This window comes from Myotis myotis, unplaced genomic scaffold (genome assembly GCF_014108235.1).
Source record: "Myotis myotis isolate mMyoMyo1 unplaced genomic scaffold, mMyoMyo1.p scaffold_m19_p_7, whole genome shotgun sequence".
NCBI lineage: Eukaryota > Metazoa > Chordata > Mammalia > Chiroptera > Vespertilionidae > Myotis > Myotis myotis.
The window spans coordinates 73,155,768-73,172,518 of NW_023416379.1; the positions used below are offsets into that span (position 1 = coordinate 73,155,768).

The following is a 16,751-nucleotide window of genomic DNA, read 5'->3' on the forward strand; positions in this document are numbered from 1 at the left end:
CGGCTCCACCATCTAGGTTCCTGAAGTGCAACCCTATGATACTCACACAATGCGGAAGTCACCTAATGACCCATTTCTGAGAGCATATCCTCATCCTTAAGCAATATATAACTATATGTGTACATATATATACATATGCACATACATATGTCACTAAAGTAGTTTCTTACTTGTGGCATGTAGCATCTGTCCTAAGTTTTACAGACACGCATTATATGTAATATCAGCTTGTACACTGCCTTGTAATTGGCTCCCCAGTTAATTTTATGGATTTATTGTCTCTCTAACAAGATAGTAAGTTCCTCAAATATCAAGGATCACAACTTCCTCTTCTTTTGAGTCGTAGTTATGAGCTAAAATTGTAACTGTTTAATAAAAGCTGAATAAATCAGACACCTCTGTATTCCTGCTTGAATAAATGAAAAAATAAATGAGTGCCAAACCCTCTGATGTATATATTATATCTTATTTTCTAAGGGAGAAGTGTAGGAGAGTGTCCATCCTATAATTATTAATAAAGCAGTTTCTCCACATAAAAAAGCTGGAAAATTAATCTATTCTTTTTTAAAATTTACATTTTAAACAATATAAATAACAGTCTTATTGAAAATTGTATTCTCTAAAATACTGCATTATTTAAATAAACTCTCAGTTATTCAGGAGCTAATTATTCAAGGGTTGTAACCCCAAAATCCAATACTTATTCAAGTGGTCTTTCACTGACAGTGATCAAATGCAAGGTCTCTAGAAAGATATACCCTTCTATTCTTCTTGAAAAATTACTTGAAGACAAAGAGAAGAAATATAATTAACAGGTCAAGAACAGAAAGCTGACATAAAGGAATAAGCAGGAACATGCAGACCAATTAAAATAAGATACCTAAATAATTGTAAATCGGGTCATAAAACTAGAGGCAAATGTCAAAAAGAGAAAGTTTCTTAGTGGGAAAAAAAAAGCCTTAGTAATAATATAGATCTAAACCCCAAGATTTTATTAACAAAGGCTGGGAAGTAATGAGGGAAAAATAAAAATTCTCTTAAATAAAAAGGTTTCAAAATAAACGATTTCATTTTTGATGTTGACAATTATGGGAAATGTTAATGACGCTTTAAGAAAACTTAAAGGTAATCACATATAAAATGAAACTCTAGATATATAACTTTAAAGCATTGAAGAAGATTAAAAGAAATAGTTTATTTATTCACTTATCAGGTATCTGTTGAACAATCACTTGCTAGCCCTGCTCTGGTTTGTGGGTTTACAGTAGTGCTTGGCAATCTCTTGCAGGTGGTAGGTAATGAATTTTAAATTGGGTCCAAAAATGATTGATAAAAAATATGCTATTTATAAGAAACAGACATAACACCCTGGCTCAGTTGGTTGGAGCATCATCCTGTGCACTGATCACCAATTTGATTCCTGGTCAGGGCACATACCCAGACTGCTGGTTTGATCCCCAGTCAAAGTGTGTACGGGAGGCAACTAATCGATGTTTCTCTCTTTCTTTCTGTCTCTCTCTCCTTTTCCCCATCCCTCCCCCCAGATCAATACAAATATATTTTTTTAAAAGAAAGAAATAGTCATAAAACAAAATCAAAAGGCTAAAAAGTAAAGACCTACTAGATTCTAAGGAAGGAAACTGCCGCCCTTTGAGCATCCACTGGGTTGTAGACTTCCTGGATGTCATGCCCGTCTTTCCAACCTCCCCTTGAGCATTCTCTCCATTACTCATAACACTCTACTCCAGTGGTTCTCAAGGGTGTGGCACATTCCCTGAGAAGTACTTTTTGTTTTTTTGGTGGAGGAACTACATTTTTATTTGTCAGAATGATTGGAGGCCACTCTTGACGTTAATAGATGAAGCTAGCATAGTAAGGAAACTTCCTACATGCCAAACAACTTAAAAATATTTCACCAGGCATTGGTGTAAGTAAAACAATTTTTTCAAGTTTATTATTACCTGACCCTAATTATATTTTATCTATGAAAACAAATTATTTTTGTAGGATTTTAATATAAACAACATCTGTCTGTCAAGAAAGTGGAATTTTATTTTGTTCAACGTTTTATCAAAAGTTGTCCGCCATGTGGTAGTATCATGTCATCAATAGCAACTCATCTCATGGACCTGAGCTGCCAACCAACACTCCTGAATCAGTCTGCATTCGTAACTGTAGCATTTATGGAGAGACAATATTTGGGTACAAACATCTGATACTTTTATTATACCTTCTAGGATACTTTTAGCCAAGAAGTATATTAATAATATTTATTTCATTTTGTTTCTTTTTGTATTCCAGTTAGGGTATTATTTTTTATTTTTATTATTTTTAGGGCATCATATTTTATTAAAATTGTGTATATATTATATGTGAACTTCATTTCAGCATAGTAAAAGGGGTACCACAAAATGTTATTATGAAAGGGCTTCCTATTGGCCTCTCTGAAGTTATTCCAACATACCAAGCCTTTTCCCAACTCAGAGTTTTCATACAAGTGAAGTTTACTACTCTCTGCCTTTTCTCAAATCCTAAAACCCCTACTACCTATCCAGAAGCTGACTCCTTTTCCTTTCCTCAGCTTTCCCATCATGGCTGAGTTGTCACCTCTGCTGAGAAGCTGTCCCTGACTCCCCTAGCAACTGGATTTCACGTGTTACCTTCCATGATTTCATATCTGCATCTTGTTCAACACTTTTAGAGCTCCTATTATCTACCATTGGTAATGACTGTTGTGCTGGTTTATGTGTTTAATACCCATCTCCCTCAATTAAAGAAAAACCAAGTCTTTTTCATTGTTGTCCACCACTATATAGCCAGGGCCTAGTACACAGCCTAAAGCATAGTGTGAGCTCAATATATATTAGTTGAATGAATTAAAACTCTTAGAACTAATTTTTTTAAGTCTTCTTATTTTATAGGGTGAATTGAAACACAATTCCCAATCTTGGGCGTGGGAGGGAACATTATGAAGTAATAAATAAATAAATGCAAAATCTGAAAAATATGATTAATAAGGTTGTTTTCAAATGCATACACTAAACTTTGTGGTCTACAGGATGTATCTTTTCTAGTGATACGGGAACATTTTTAAAACAGATCAGGCAATAAACCACTTAGAAAAGCTCAATTATTTCCAGAAAGCAAAAGTGGACTACCCATATTCTATGATCACTGGGCAGTAAAGCTAGAAATTTATTTTTCCATTCAACAAATATTCATAGTGGGCTATTATGTGCCAGGTGCTTCACTAGGCATTGAAGATATAGCAGGGAATAAGAGAAGAAGGATCCTTGCTTTAATTGTGTTTATCTGCTGGTAGAGAGGGAGAGACAGTATATAAACAAATGAGTAAAAAACAAAATAAGTCATTTTAAAAAATATTAAGTGATTTCTAAAAACCCGACCACTTAGAAATTTTAAAACACTCCCTTAAGTGACTCCTACATTAAAGATGAAAACAAAACTGCCACGATGCTTTAATGAAGTAAAACTGTCAGGATATTGCAAATCAAAATTTTGGGAATGCTGCCAAAGTTGTTCTTATAGGACAGCTCCTGGTCTTAAGTGCTTTTATTATCTTAAGAAAGATAGGAACAGCAAAAAGTACTAAGAATTTAACTCAAGCCAATAGAAGAATATGAATAAATTGAACAAAAATAAAGTGAAAAGATTAAAAACAAATGCAAAAATTAAAGAATTAAATTTAAAATACTATATATAAAAAAGTGTTCTAACATGTCCATTAATCATAAATTTACTCAAAGTTAAATTAAGTGAATTTGTAATATTGTCACATAAAACATTTAATAAAGTACCAGTTTATGTACATATTTGAAATAATATTAATCTCTCTCAAGTTAAAAGTTTGTTGAGGTGTATATAATTTCAGCAATCATATTAATATTACTGCTACCTGGACATGACATGTTGCACTATCCACAATTTTTTTTAGTCTTGAGTTATACAAGATTTTTTTTTGTTTTTGGTTTTTTTGGTTTGGTTTTTTTAAAATATATTTTATTGATTTTTTACAGAGAGGAGGGGAGAGAGATAGAGAGCTAGAAACATCGATGAGAGAGAAACATCAATCAGCTGCCTCCTACACATCCCCCACTGGGGATGTGCCCGCAACCAAGGTACATGCCCTTGACCGGAATCGAACCTGGGACCCTTGAGTCTGCAGGCCAACGCTCTATCCACTGAGCCAAACCGGTTTTGGCTTGAGTTATACAAGTTTTGATTTATGGGAAGTTTATGGGAATAGTTTCATTCCTTTAAGAAAAAAAATGATAGCCCTATAATTATAGACGCATGTATATTGTGTATAAGAAAAGATTGGAAGGGAGACTTCCATGATTAAACAATGGTTCTTTCTGAGTAGTGGAATTGTAGAAGGTTACTACATTTGCCTTTGTGCTTTTGGCCTTTTTCACATTCTTTATAATAAATGTGACTTCTTTTTTAAATTAATAAACAAAATACAGAAACATAACTAATTTTTTATCTTTAAGTAACCTAGGGGATTCTTCTTTTCATCCTTTTCTCTGCAGGCTCAGAGTTTACTGTGTCTAATTGTATGGTGTCCCTGTCCAATCATCTTGCTACAGGGACACCACAACCCAGGGGTGGAGACAGGGGCTCTAGAGCCACACTGCCTGGCTTGGAATGCTGGCTCTGCCTTATCTCTAGATGGCCTTAGGTCTTAGTTTCTTCATCTGTAAAATTAGAATAACAATGGTCCCAATCTCATGGGATTCTTATGAAGATTAACCCAGCTCATAAAGTTGTTATGACTATTAATTGAAGTAATATGTAAACTGCTTGAAACAGTGCCTGGCTCATAACTCCGACTATGGAAGAGTAATGCGGTTATTAGAAGAGAGGCTGGGAAATGTGGTCTTCAGCTGGTTGACTATGGGCCCATTAACAACAAAGACCTTGTATTTTAAGGGAGGAAGGGGAGAATGCACTTTGATCCTCTTGATAGCATTATAATTAACTAGTTATTAATAATAGAAAAGGAACAAAGGGAAGGCTGGACATTATAGACATGTGTTCCCTGCAAAACACTGAGGGAGGGAACCACATAGAGAAGATACTTGTCTGTCAATCACACCTGGGGACAGAGATGGTTGGCCAGATGGGAGTGACCACTGCAAGCACGGAAATTTGGGATATTTATCCCCTAAACAAAGAAGCTCATTTTCTTATGTTCTTGGTTGCTCTTGGTATGTTTAGCTCATGGCTCATGCTTGACTTCCTAGCATTCTCCCCTGTGGCTCATGGCCATGCAGACTCCCCCTCACCCCACCCACTACACACACACACACACACACACACACACACACACACACACACACACACACAATGGATTAATGGACTGCAATTAGCCTGATGCTGTACTGGATCCAGCTGCAACGTGGAATGGAAACTCTGGATACTGGCTCTGATTTTAGCTCTACTGAAACCCCAGCTACACTTCTATGACTGGACTAAAGGAAATGGGACTTTGGAAACCCAAGGATATAATTCCACACAAATAAAAATCGCTTGTTCCCCTGTGTGAGTCTCAGAAAATTATTTTTTGGGGGATATTGTAAGAAGCCCACAAACAGCACCCAGTGGAGAAGGAGATCACCTCCTCTCCCCCCTTCCCCCCACCACACACACTTCTGATATTACTCTGGTAGCACTCTTGACCTCAATCGACAAACCAGGTAACATGTTCTAGATCGTTCAAAGTTGTTATTAGGGATTTTCTTCTCAATTTTGGTTAATCTAGAACTGATATTAAAATCTCATTCCCATACTACATGTGCAGGAATTAAATCTTAGAGATGTTAAGTAATTTCCCACAACTCAAGAGCCAGTAAGTAGACGTGATGTTTGAATCTTTCCCTTACTGATTCCCATGGTGATGACAGAAGTCATACTCCAGAACAGCCCTGGTATCAGTGATAGGCATCAATACTGGCTAATGATGTATTCTTGAGAAGGTCATTTTTGCTATAATTATAATAAGTGAGTGTTCTCTACGGAAGTTTTAAGAGCCAGTTATAAACAGCAATGAAAATTTGGAGAACATAAATAGTATGTCCTTTAAGATTACCAAATTGGCATCAGAAACACATTTCTAAAAGATCAGCCATTGGCAATGGATGCTGAAGAATCTGTTGAGCTGTCAAAATTTGGTTTCATAATTAGATAGCTCAGAAAATTTTACTTTTTGGTTGTCAATAATAGAAATTCACTTAATCCGATGAGCAAAGAGGACAAAATGTTATGAAGACATTGAGATGTGTCTTGGAACCAAAAGCCTATTGTTGGCATCACAAAAGACTGGGACTAGAAAGAGGAGACCTATCAGAGACCAACACAACTGCTTTCCTCACCTCTCTCTTGCCCTCTCTCACTCTCACTCTCTCCATTCATGTCTCCTCTCAGCATGTGGGCTTCATTTTCCTCTTTCTCCGAAAATCTGTATGATGCAGAGAAGGGCCCCGCCTCTGCCAAGCAGCCTCTGTTCTGGAATTTGTGTCACCTCAGTCAAGAAAACTAAAGAAATTAACTAATATTTCTTAAGTCCAAGTTCACATTTCCAGTAAAAAGACTAAATTGAACCCAGTAAGTTAAAAGTTTACTTCTAGTCCAGTCTGCTAAGGCCACAAGGCAAAAATTGTGTACAGACTTTGTGGGCCGGTATAGATAGTACAGCTGTCAGGGAAGAGGACTGGGGGTTGGGCAGATACCCTAAAATGCATCTCCTGGAGTGAAGTTTTTTATTAAAGACTATAATATCAGAGAAACAGCCAAACGTGTGTTCATTTTTGTGAGGAAATTAGTAAGATAGGACTATTTCAAAACTAAGAAATAATAATTGGCCTGTAGTTCCCTTAAAAAAAAAAAAAAACACCTCATTATAAACTGCAACGACAGGAGCTATGAAGACTATAGAGGAAAGTGTGGTGTCCGTATTGATTTTTAACATCAGCACAACTTTTCCTTCATTGGAGGGAAGCTGGCATGTAATTAAAGGAAAAGCTCTAAGACCATTTCCAGAAAGCTCAGGATCATCCAAAAAAAGAAAAAGAAATTCTGCATCTCTGTTTCTACTCCTTGACTTTTTTTTTTTTTTGCAAGTAATAAGCTGAGTTCAGCTAGAAAACCTTTTACAGTATTCAGTGTCCGGAAATAGCAACAGAGAAGAGCTTTTCAAAATAAGAGACTTCTCACAGTCCCTGAAAGGTATTTCCTAAGAATTTGTCATCGGTTTCTGATTCTGATGAGTATGTTAAACTGTTACCTTGACACTGACTCTAGGAAGTTGTGCCACAAGAGAAGACTATTATGTCCACTGTCCACATGTGTTAGTGGAGGATTAATCAGATGATCGCTGGGAACGGAAATGCGGTCTGTAGCAGGAGGGCAGGTTCTGCCCTCATTATCCATGGATGATTTCACTCCCTCAAAGAACTAGGAGGTTCTTTGAAATGAGATGTGGCTTCTAACTTCTGCCTACATTTGTGAACGCTAGAGAAGCACTTTAGCAACTAAACCAATATGTCATCTGTGAAGGTGGGACCAGAGAATGGTGTGGAGTAATGTGGAACTTCACATTGGCCAACAGTACCTTACAAAATAAGGTAGTGAACAAGCTTATCACGTAGCATATTTTCTTGAGCCCTAACTTCGTACCCACCACCAGATTTTATAATGAAGTCAAAGAAGTCTCTTCTATTGGACACCTTTTGTGGACAGCTCGCATGGTTACAAATGTCTTCTCCATAATAATCCCTGCAACTTTCATCCGGGTATCCTAACACCACCCTCAGCGCAGCCACTATATTGAACGAGAGCAGCCGAAGTGTAACAGAAAATAGCTTTATTCTTTCCCTCATTTGCCCATTTAAGCCTACTCTGAAGGGCTGTTTCTTTCCTTTTCCTGCCCCTCCGGACACTTGGGAAATCTCCATGACTTTTCTCTTTACTCTCCTGTAATAAAATACATAGCAGTATTATTTTATGTATTATATTATTCTTATTATGTAGGTGTACATGTGTATATGTATCTATACAGTGATATAATGAGAATAAAACTACAGCTTTAGTTAGAGAATTAAAGCCTTTTTCCTCCTCTACCCTCCATGCCTGCCTACAGTCTGTCCTGCTTGGGGCTGGCAGCTGGCAGTGGTGAGGGGGGTTGTTGTGCTCACTATGCTCTCTCTTTCCCTACCTGGGACTTCTCCTCGCAGCCACCCACTAGGCTACCTCTGCCTCCTCCAGGTCATGGTGTTATAACTTGGTGCTGCCTGAGCTTGGCAGATGTTTAGAGTTGGACTTTCCTCTCATAACATACTTTGCAGATTCTTTGAAGCCCCTTTACATTCCTCCATTGCTAGACCTCTCACTGTAGTTCCCTTGACATGGTGAAAGCTGACCGTTTTATACAGACCCTTAGCCTCTATGTAGTTGAAAGAACAGCCAGCATCCTTCTCCTGTGACTCCCTTGGACAAGATCCCTATAACCCTTTTCTGACTCCTTCAAGTGTAACCTTATCCAGCTCAGAGAAACATTCCTGCGTCCTTAGCTGGACAAACCCTGAGTGTGCAAGTACAGTGGTCTGGTCAGATGTCATTCAATCCCAATTCTTGAGAATGTTACTGCCCCTGTATCTACCTCTCTTTTCTCCACAGTCCTGGCCAGATGGCCCTAGTCTTCAGCTGAGTAGATATTTTTCAGGAATAAGCGGACATCAGCTGTCAGAGAAGCATGTGTGGCTCTCCCCAGGGGTCCACTGAGCTCCTTTCCTTGGTGTGAGGAGAGAGAAAAGCACTCTCTTTACTCCTGCTCCATGTCACTAGGGAAAGGGAGACTCAACACACACCAAGAACCCTCTCCAAAAATCATCTTCAAGACTCCAACTCCAGTGAGGAGGAGGAGCTAACAGTTGCCTGATTGAATTTTGAATACCTCCTTACAAGTCTTTCATGATGGCTTGCAGAGTAACTGGCCATGCATGCTTGGGGCTACAGCTGAAAGTGAAATTGATAGAGTTCCATTTAAATCATGGTACCTGTGAGAACACAGACAACATTGATAAGCCTTCTTCCACAGGAAAGCCCTTTAACAACCCTTTGCCAGGACCCTCAAGGCTCCTCAGCATTTTCAGGTCATTCACTTCTATTGTGGTATTTGAAATTCCTCTGTAAGGTAGTAAATGAGGATCCCAAAGAGATCAAAGTAACTTTTTCCAAGATCTGTACAGAAAGTTCTTCTGAACACAAATCCAGTGTCCAGCCATAAGCTGAAAATTTTTGAAGGAAGTGGAACTGCATGGTCAAGTAGAATTAAAAACCCAGCTATTGAAGAAGATACTGCCACCCCACCTACCAAACTATGAAGGGCCCTCATAAAAACAATAACCTCCCTAATCTAGTGATTCCTATTGGAGAGGCCTACGTATGTGTATTTTGGAAAAAGTTTTCTAGGTGATATTTTTCTGATGTCTACCCCTCCTAATTCCTTCTACTTTTTTCCTCCATATAGTCCCCACCCTATACCTTCTTCAAGAAACACTACTCTAATATATACGTTTGAGAAAAATGCTGATAGTGAATTAAGACAGTTAACCAAAACCTTGAGATGAAATAGTAGTTGCAACTCAGAAACAACTGGTTGTTTGGATACATTCACTTGCTAGTGTATAGAGAGTGGCGAACAACAACAACCAAAAGGCCAGAGTCTATGCTATAGCTGTTTATCATGATATACTTAACGACCAAGCACTTCTTAAAGTATTACATAAAATAGACCAAAGATAAAGAGGTAGCTGCCTGTGACCTTTCTCTTGTCCTTATATTTAATTTCCTTTTGTTTTTCTCTCTTAATTTTTTTCCTGTCAAGTTGCAGCATTAAAAGAGATTGAAGAAAGCAATCCTAGGCAATAATTTAGTTGTAAACAATTTTATTTGTCTTAGGTATTTTTTAACACACAAATCTTAACTCAGAATATGTAGAGCGCACAGTCACTGCAACAGATGACCCAGGACAGAGGATGAGAAAGGGTAATTTTTAATTTTTTGTGCGTGTAGTAGAGAAAGTGTATCAAGTTGTGGAAAGAGATAGGTAAAAGGGAATGATGTCAATGATTATGCATTAAACACAGAAGATATATAAGAATTTAGTACCTGAAAATGGGTCGCTGCCCTAATAAAAATGTAAGATATGTGCCATTGGCTCTGTGACTGGGCACCAAGCGGAAACTCAAAGGGCCTAGGGACATTGCTGGTGAGAGTTTGAAGGAGTTGAGGAAGATATTATATAGAGGTGGAAAGTTTAGCAACACTGACACCTGTGGTCCTATGGAAAGCAGAAAGGATATCTAAATGAGTTCATGGATCTGGCTGAAGAAACTGACAGGCAGAATGTAGAAGGTGCCAACTTGCTTCCAGGTACCTATGACAACATACTAGAAAAGACAGATGACATTTAAAAAATATATATTTTATTGATATTTTAGAGAGAGAGGAGGGGAGAGAAACATTGATGTGAGAGTGGAACATCCACCAGCTGCCTCCTGCATGCCCCCTACCAGGAATCGAGACCACAGCCCAGGCATCTGCCTTGACCGGGAATCAAACCTGCAACCTTTGGTGCATGGGATGAAGGGTTGAAAGGAAGAAAATATTGGTGTAATTTTTGCCTAAAGAAGTTTATTATAAATTAATGCCTCAGGAATCCAAAAATTTTATAAAATAATTGTATTCATTTGGACTGAGCAGGACAGAGACACTGCAAAATAAAAAGGTAACTTTGGATCTTGACTTTATCTGAGAAAGAAGGAGGTTGAGAAACTACTTGGCTTGAAACAGGGGATACATAGGAATGGGAGGATAATTTGACAAAACCAAAAGCCCATAAAGTAGAGACAAGAGCTGTGGAAACCTTCCCACGAAGCAGAACTGGGCCATAATCAACCAACTGGCAAAATGTGGTCACTGGCTTTTAGATTTCTATGGACTAGTGACAGCATGCTCCTTCTTGAATGGGAATGTCTGTGGGGGTGACCTTATCTCTGAGCCAACATTGTGTATGGGGAGATGTGAGAATGGTAACATATCTCTTGAGGTCATGGGTCTTCACATAGAAAGTTACCGTATGTAAGGAACTGCACTTAAGGGGGGGTTACACTTGCACCTGGACTTGGAGTGATAGCAGGGTTGGCCAGATTGTAAATACGCTAGGCTTACAGGCCATAAAGTCTCCACCACAGCTACTCAGCTCTGCCTCTGTAGCATAAAAGTAGTCATAGATCACCTACAAATTATTTGGCATGACTGTGTTTCACTAAAACTTGATTTATTAAAAGGGTGTGGGCCACAGTTTGCCAACTCCTGATGTAATGAAAAGAGATTTTGGTGATCTCAGATGGATTATCTTGCATGTGAGAGAAATATAAATAATTTGTGCCTAAATTGTAGCAGATTAAAGATGGCCAGAAATTCAGTGAGACTCCTCCCTGAGGATTTGGGCAGATTCTCTGACTGCTGTGATCAATAGAATACAGCAGAAGTGACATTGTACCAGTTTCCTCACCCCTGAGACTGGCAGCTTCCTCTTTCTATCTCTGGGAATTTTTGTTCTTGGAGAACTGAGTCCTCATGTAAGGATTCCAATTACCTTCTGGAGAGACCGTGTGAAGACTCTTGGACTACCAAGTGAGTGAGAAGGGTCCAGTGCAGCCACTGTGGCCAAGCATGTGAGTAAAATTCTCTTGGACCCTCCAGACAAGACTAGTTAAATACTACCAAATGACCTCAGTCAACACCACAGGGGAAAGAAGAATCACTCAACCAGTACTGCCTGAATTCCTGGCCCACAAAGCCACAAGATATGGTAAAGAAGTTGTTCTTTAGCCAGTAAGTTTCAGAGTATTTTGTTACATATCAGTAGGTAGGAAACACACACACACCAATATTAGGAACAGTTTAGGAATGATGGGGAATTTAAGTTTGTAGTTTTCTCTTATTTTGTGTTTTATGATCTATTATATTTTTCAAGTTTTTAAAAATAAGCCTAAAAATTTCCCCTGTCAAAAATAGCAATTGAGAGGCAAATCTGAACTCAAATACAGAGAAATGACAGGGTCAAAATGACCCTTAAGAGACAGCAATTATTTTTGCTGCCCTAAGAGAAAGGACTCACAAGAAGGCTGACATAGGAGCTTTATCACAGCCAGGAGGAAAGCAGAAGAGGATCTGGCAGTGAAAATGAAGGAAAAGAGGCAGATATTTTTTAATGTTACCCCAAAATAGATGAAACTTGCTTTCCTCATCTTTTGCATTTACATTCATAGAGATGTGAAAAGGCTCCAAGAATTATACCCAATGGCAGCAAGACGGTGCGTCTCTCCATTTTTCTGTTTCCATCCTACATTTAAGGAATCAGTGAATATAAGAACAGAAACATTTTTGCATTCCATAAGACTCCTGGGGACAATATTTGAGGTTTTTTCAAAATAGATTCTTTTATTTTGATAGTCTTTAAACACGAACATGATCCTAAAACGTAGGCCATCTGCTCTTAATCTGCAACAGCCCCTATTTCCACCCCCCATTTAGCTTTTGTTTTCAAAAACAGATGCCAAACTGGATTTTTTTCTACAGCCATTAAGCTTTTCTTCTACATACAATCAAAGGTCGCAGGTTGCCTCATAATAGATATTTTAGAGACATATTGTCTCCAAGGTGATTTTTTAGGGAGAAGGAAACAAGGGAAGCTACTGTTTTCTTCAGCAAAATGTCCAGGCAATCTGTACCCCCCTTACTGTATTCTAAGAAGCCATCTAAGACACTTATCAATGAAGACATTTGCATTCTAAGACACTAAGTTCTAAAGGCAAGTATTTGACCTGATTTGCAACACCCCAATATTTTTAAATGCTTCATTTCTTTTCCTTATTTTTATTTTCCAATCTGCCCTTACACAGCAACAACAGGTAGCTTATTGATGTCCCTGGAAATTTAAATTCTTGCTTTGATTCTCCGGGAAGAGAGAGATGAAACATCTTAATGAAGGACAACAGAGCACATAAGAGAAACTAATGAAAAGAACATGATGATGCCCCACAGGGCCTAATACTACATTGTGAATTCCATTATAAATGAAATCTGATTATTTTTTGTTTCTTATCAGATGCATCCTCTAAGCTTGTCTTTCATTCCTGCTGCAGGAAATTCTTTACTGACACGGAATTGAAGAAATGGTTATTTTCCCCAACTGATGGTTTTGTGTTTTTGAAAAGATGACTTTCAGCATGTAAATTGGATGCATCAAAAATCATTCTGATGCAAGACCAGAGCTCCCCACAACTCTTTTTACAATTTCAAAATGAGTTTGCTGCCCAAAGGAAAACATAAGACACGCCAAAGCTGGAGAAATGGCTTAGAAATTCCTTCCTGCCTGATGAACTGCTTTTATTAAAGAGTTTACTGTTTTCCCCCCAATTTTGAATAAATGTTTCTAAAAATGGATGAAAGGTGAAAAGGCAAAAGAAAAGAAATTGACAAACTTGTAACCACAGTAATATCCAGACTCAAACAACAGGGATGGAATAATAAACCAGGAAAGATGCTATTGATACAATAATGATAGCAAGTAATTACATAGTGCTTACCTTTCTATATAGTAACTATTTAATCTTCACAACAGCAATAATTTTAACTTTCATCTTACAGATGAGGAAATTGAGCCATAAAAATGTTAAATAGCCCGGCTAGTGTGAGTCATTGGTTGAGCATTGGCCCATGATCCAGGAGGTCACAGTTCAATTCCCTGCCGGGGTTGCAGGCTCAATCCCCAGTAGGGGCAAGCAGGAAGCAGCCAATTAATGTTGGCATTTCTCTCTCATTGATGTTTCTATATCTCTCTCCCTCCCCCTTCCTTTCTCTGAAACCAATTTAAAAACATCTTATTAAAAATAAGGTTAAGTAAATTGCCCACACGATAGAGCCAGGATAAAACCACAGGCAGCTCTGACTCTAACTAAAATGATTCTGTAGGTCTAGGAGATAAAGAACTCCATCCTTACTTATCTCTTAAGTCTTCAGAGTTTCTTAAGAGCAGTGAAAGAAATGTTTCCCAGGGTAAGCTGGTGCCTGGGGGATGATAAAAATGGCAATGCTGACTAAAGCTTCATAAATCATCTGCTAGGAATCCCATAAGAAAGCACAACAATGGTCTGCTTTCAACAATCCTGCTTACTATTTTAATAGACCAAGATGTTTAGATATATTTCTTTCAAGTTTTTATAGCAAAACTAGGTTTGCAGACAATATGTTTGGGGAAGGAAGCCTAGAAAGAACATTTCTGTGTCTCAGTGGTAAATGTACTTTTGGTTGACACAGGAATTTTTGTTACTGAGAATCAGCAGGGCCCCTGTGGAAGTTACTCAGGCTCTCTGCTCCTCCCGTTTGACAGACAGCCCTGCCTGCCTGGGCAGTGCCAGCCGCGACCCTGAGACATGACGGTGAACATCAGAGTGAACGGATTTGACCATATTGAGCATCTGGTCACCAGGGCTGCTTTTAATTCTGACCAAGTGGATATTTTCACCATCAATGACCCCTTTGCTGACCTCAACTACACACTCTACAACTTCCTGTATGATTCCACCCAAGGCAAGTTCAAAGGTACAGTCAAGGCTGAGAATGGGAAGCTTGTCATCAATGGAAAACCCATCTCCAGGAGCAAGATCTCACCAACATTAAATGGGTTGATGCTGGTGCTGAGTATGTTGTGGAGTCCACTGGTATCTTCACTACCTTGGAGAAGGCTGGGGCTCACCGGAATGGTGGAGTCAAGAGGATCATTATCTCTGTCCCTTCTGTGGGAGCCCCCATGTTTGTGATGGATGTGACCCATGAGAAGTATGACAACTCCCTCAAGATTGTCAGCAATGCCCTCTGCACCACCAGCTGCTTGGTCCCCATGGCCAAGGTCATCCATGACAACTTTGGCATCGTGGAGGGACTCATGACCACAGTCCATGCCATCACTGCCACCCAGAAGTCCGTGGATGGCTCCTCGGGAAGCTGTAGTGTGATGGCCGAGGGGCTGCCCAGAACATCATCCCTGCTTCTACTGGAGCAGCCAAGGCTGTGGGCAAGGTCATCCCTGAGCTGAATGGGAAGCTCAGTGGCATGGCATTCTGTATGCCCACCCTCAATTGGTCATGGATCTGACCTGCCACCTGGAGAAAATTGCCAAATACCATGACAACAAGAAAGTGGAGAAACCAGCATCAGATGGCCCCTCAAGGGCTTCCTGGGCTATACTGAGGACCAGGTTGTTTCCTGAAACTTTAACAGTGACACCCATTCTTCCATCTTCGATGCTGGGGCTGGCGTTACCCTCAACAACCACTTTGTCAAGCTCATTTCCTGGTATGACAATGAATTTGGCTACAGCAAGAGGATGGTGGACATTATGGTCCACATGGCCTCCAAGTAGTAAGAGCCTCCTGAACCACCAGCCCCAGCGAGAGGAACAGAGGCCCTCAGCTCCTGGGAAGTCCTTGCCCCAAATCAATCCCCCAACACACTGAGAATCTCCTGACCTTCCATCCCAGCTCCCTTAAAGGGGGAGGGGCTTATGGAGCCCTACCTTGTCATTCACCATCAATAAAGTTCACTGTACCCCACTGCCCCCCAAAATAAAGTTTTTCAATACACAACAGGTCCAGTGAGTTATATATAAAAGCCATAAGTCATCAGGGAAGACTAAATGTACTGAACTGTGTACAATATAGTGGGGGCTTTTGCCAACATGATGAACTTAGAAAGATGTTGCCTGAACAGGTTTTGTGTTCATGGCTAAATAGAAATCACAAGTTACTTTGAAAGAAAAGCATACTTACATCTATCCTTTCACACGGCAAATGTTTTTCCCAGGATTTCATTTGTTTCAAATTACTATTTTTCTGGGAAGGGGGGAAGAGAGAATCTAATAATATATAACTGAAAATAATATTTAGTTTATTTAAAAAATTCAACCACATATTTCTCTGCCTTAAATTAACTATTATAGAATTTTAGAGCCTCTTATAATTTTAAATAGGTATTGTTCACTCCCCTCAAACATTCTACTTAATCCTTTTGGAAGTTCTTTGGGGAGAAGAGAACTCAACATTTATTGAACATCTACTCAGGGCTGGGTACCATGCTACATATATCACTCAGGAGATCATTTCATTCTCATTAAATATTACTATTCTCCGTTAGCATTGAGAAAAAGAGACTCAGAAGTAATATTCTTTTCCAAGGTCATATAGGTGAGATGTGTCAGAACTGGAATTCAGCCCACGGTTCTCTGAGAGCATAGCCAAAGCTCTTCCCACAGCAGGACCCTGCCTTCCTTTGAAACACATACAAGCCAACTGGCATTTCCCTTCTCCATTCACAACAGAGAGGGGAAATGGAGGTTGCAAAGAAGGCTGGGAAGTGGCAGCTGCTGTGAACAGCATCCTTGGCTTCCTCTAGAACCAAGGCAGTCTGGAAAAAAGCATTAAACACTATGCAGTACGAGGGCTGGCGCTGCTCTGCTCCATGCTGTTTATGTTCAAGGCCACAGTGAGTTTTTGTATCTGTGATCATTTGGATTATTGTTCAGAAATATTTAGTTTCTTCCCACCTCCCCCACTTCCAGGAAGGTGTATCCTCATTTAATGAAGGACTTGGTCGTGTGACAC

At 39.2% G+C, this 16,751-nt stretch overlaps 1 pseudogene; it reads left to right on the forward strand.

The window, feature by feature from the left end:
• The first annotated feature begins 14,525 nt into the window (after positions 1 to 14,525).
• LOC118660745 lies at positions 14,526 to 15,514 on the forward strand (annotated as a pseudogene).
• The last annotated feature ends 1,237 nt before the right edge of the window (positions 15,515 to 16,751 follow it).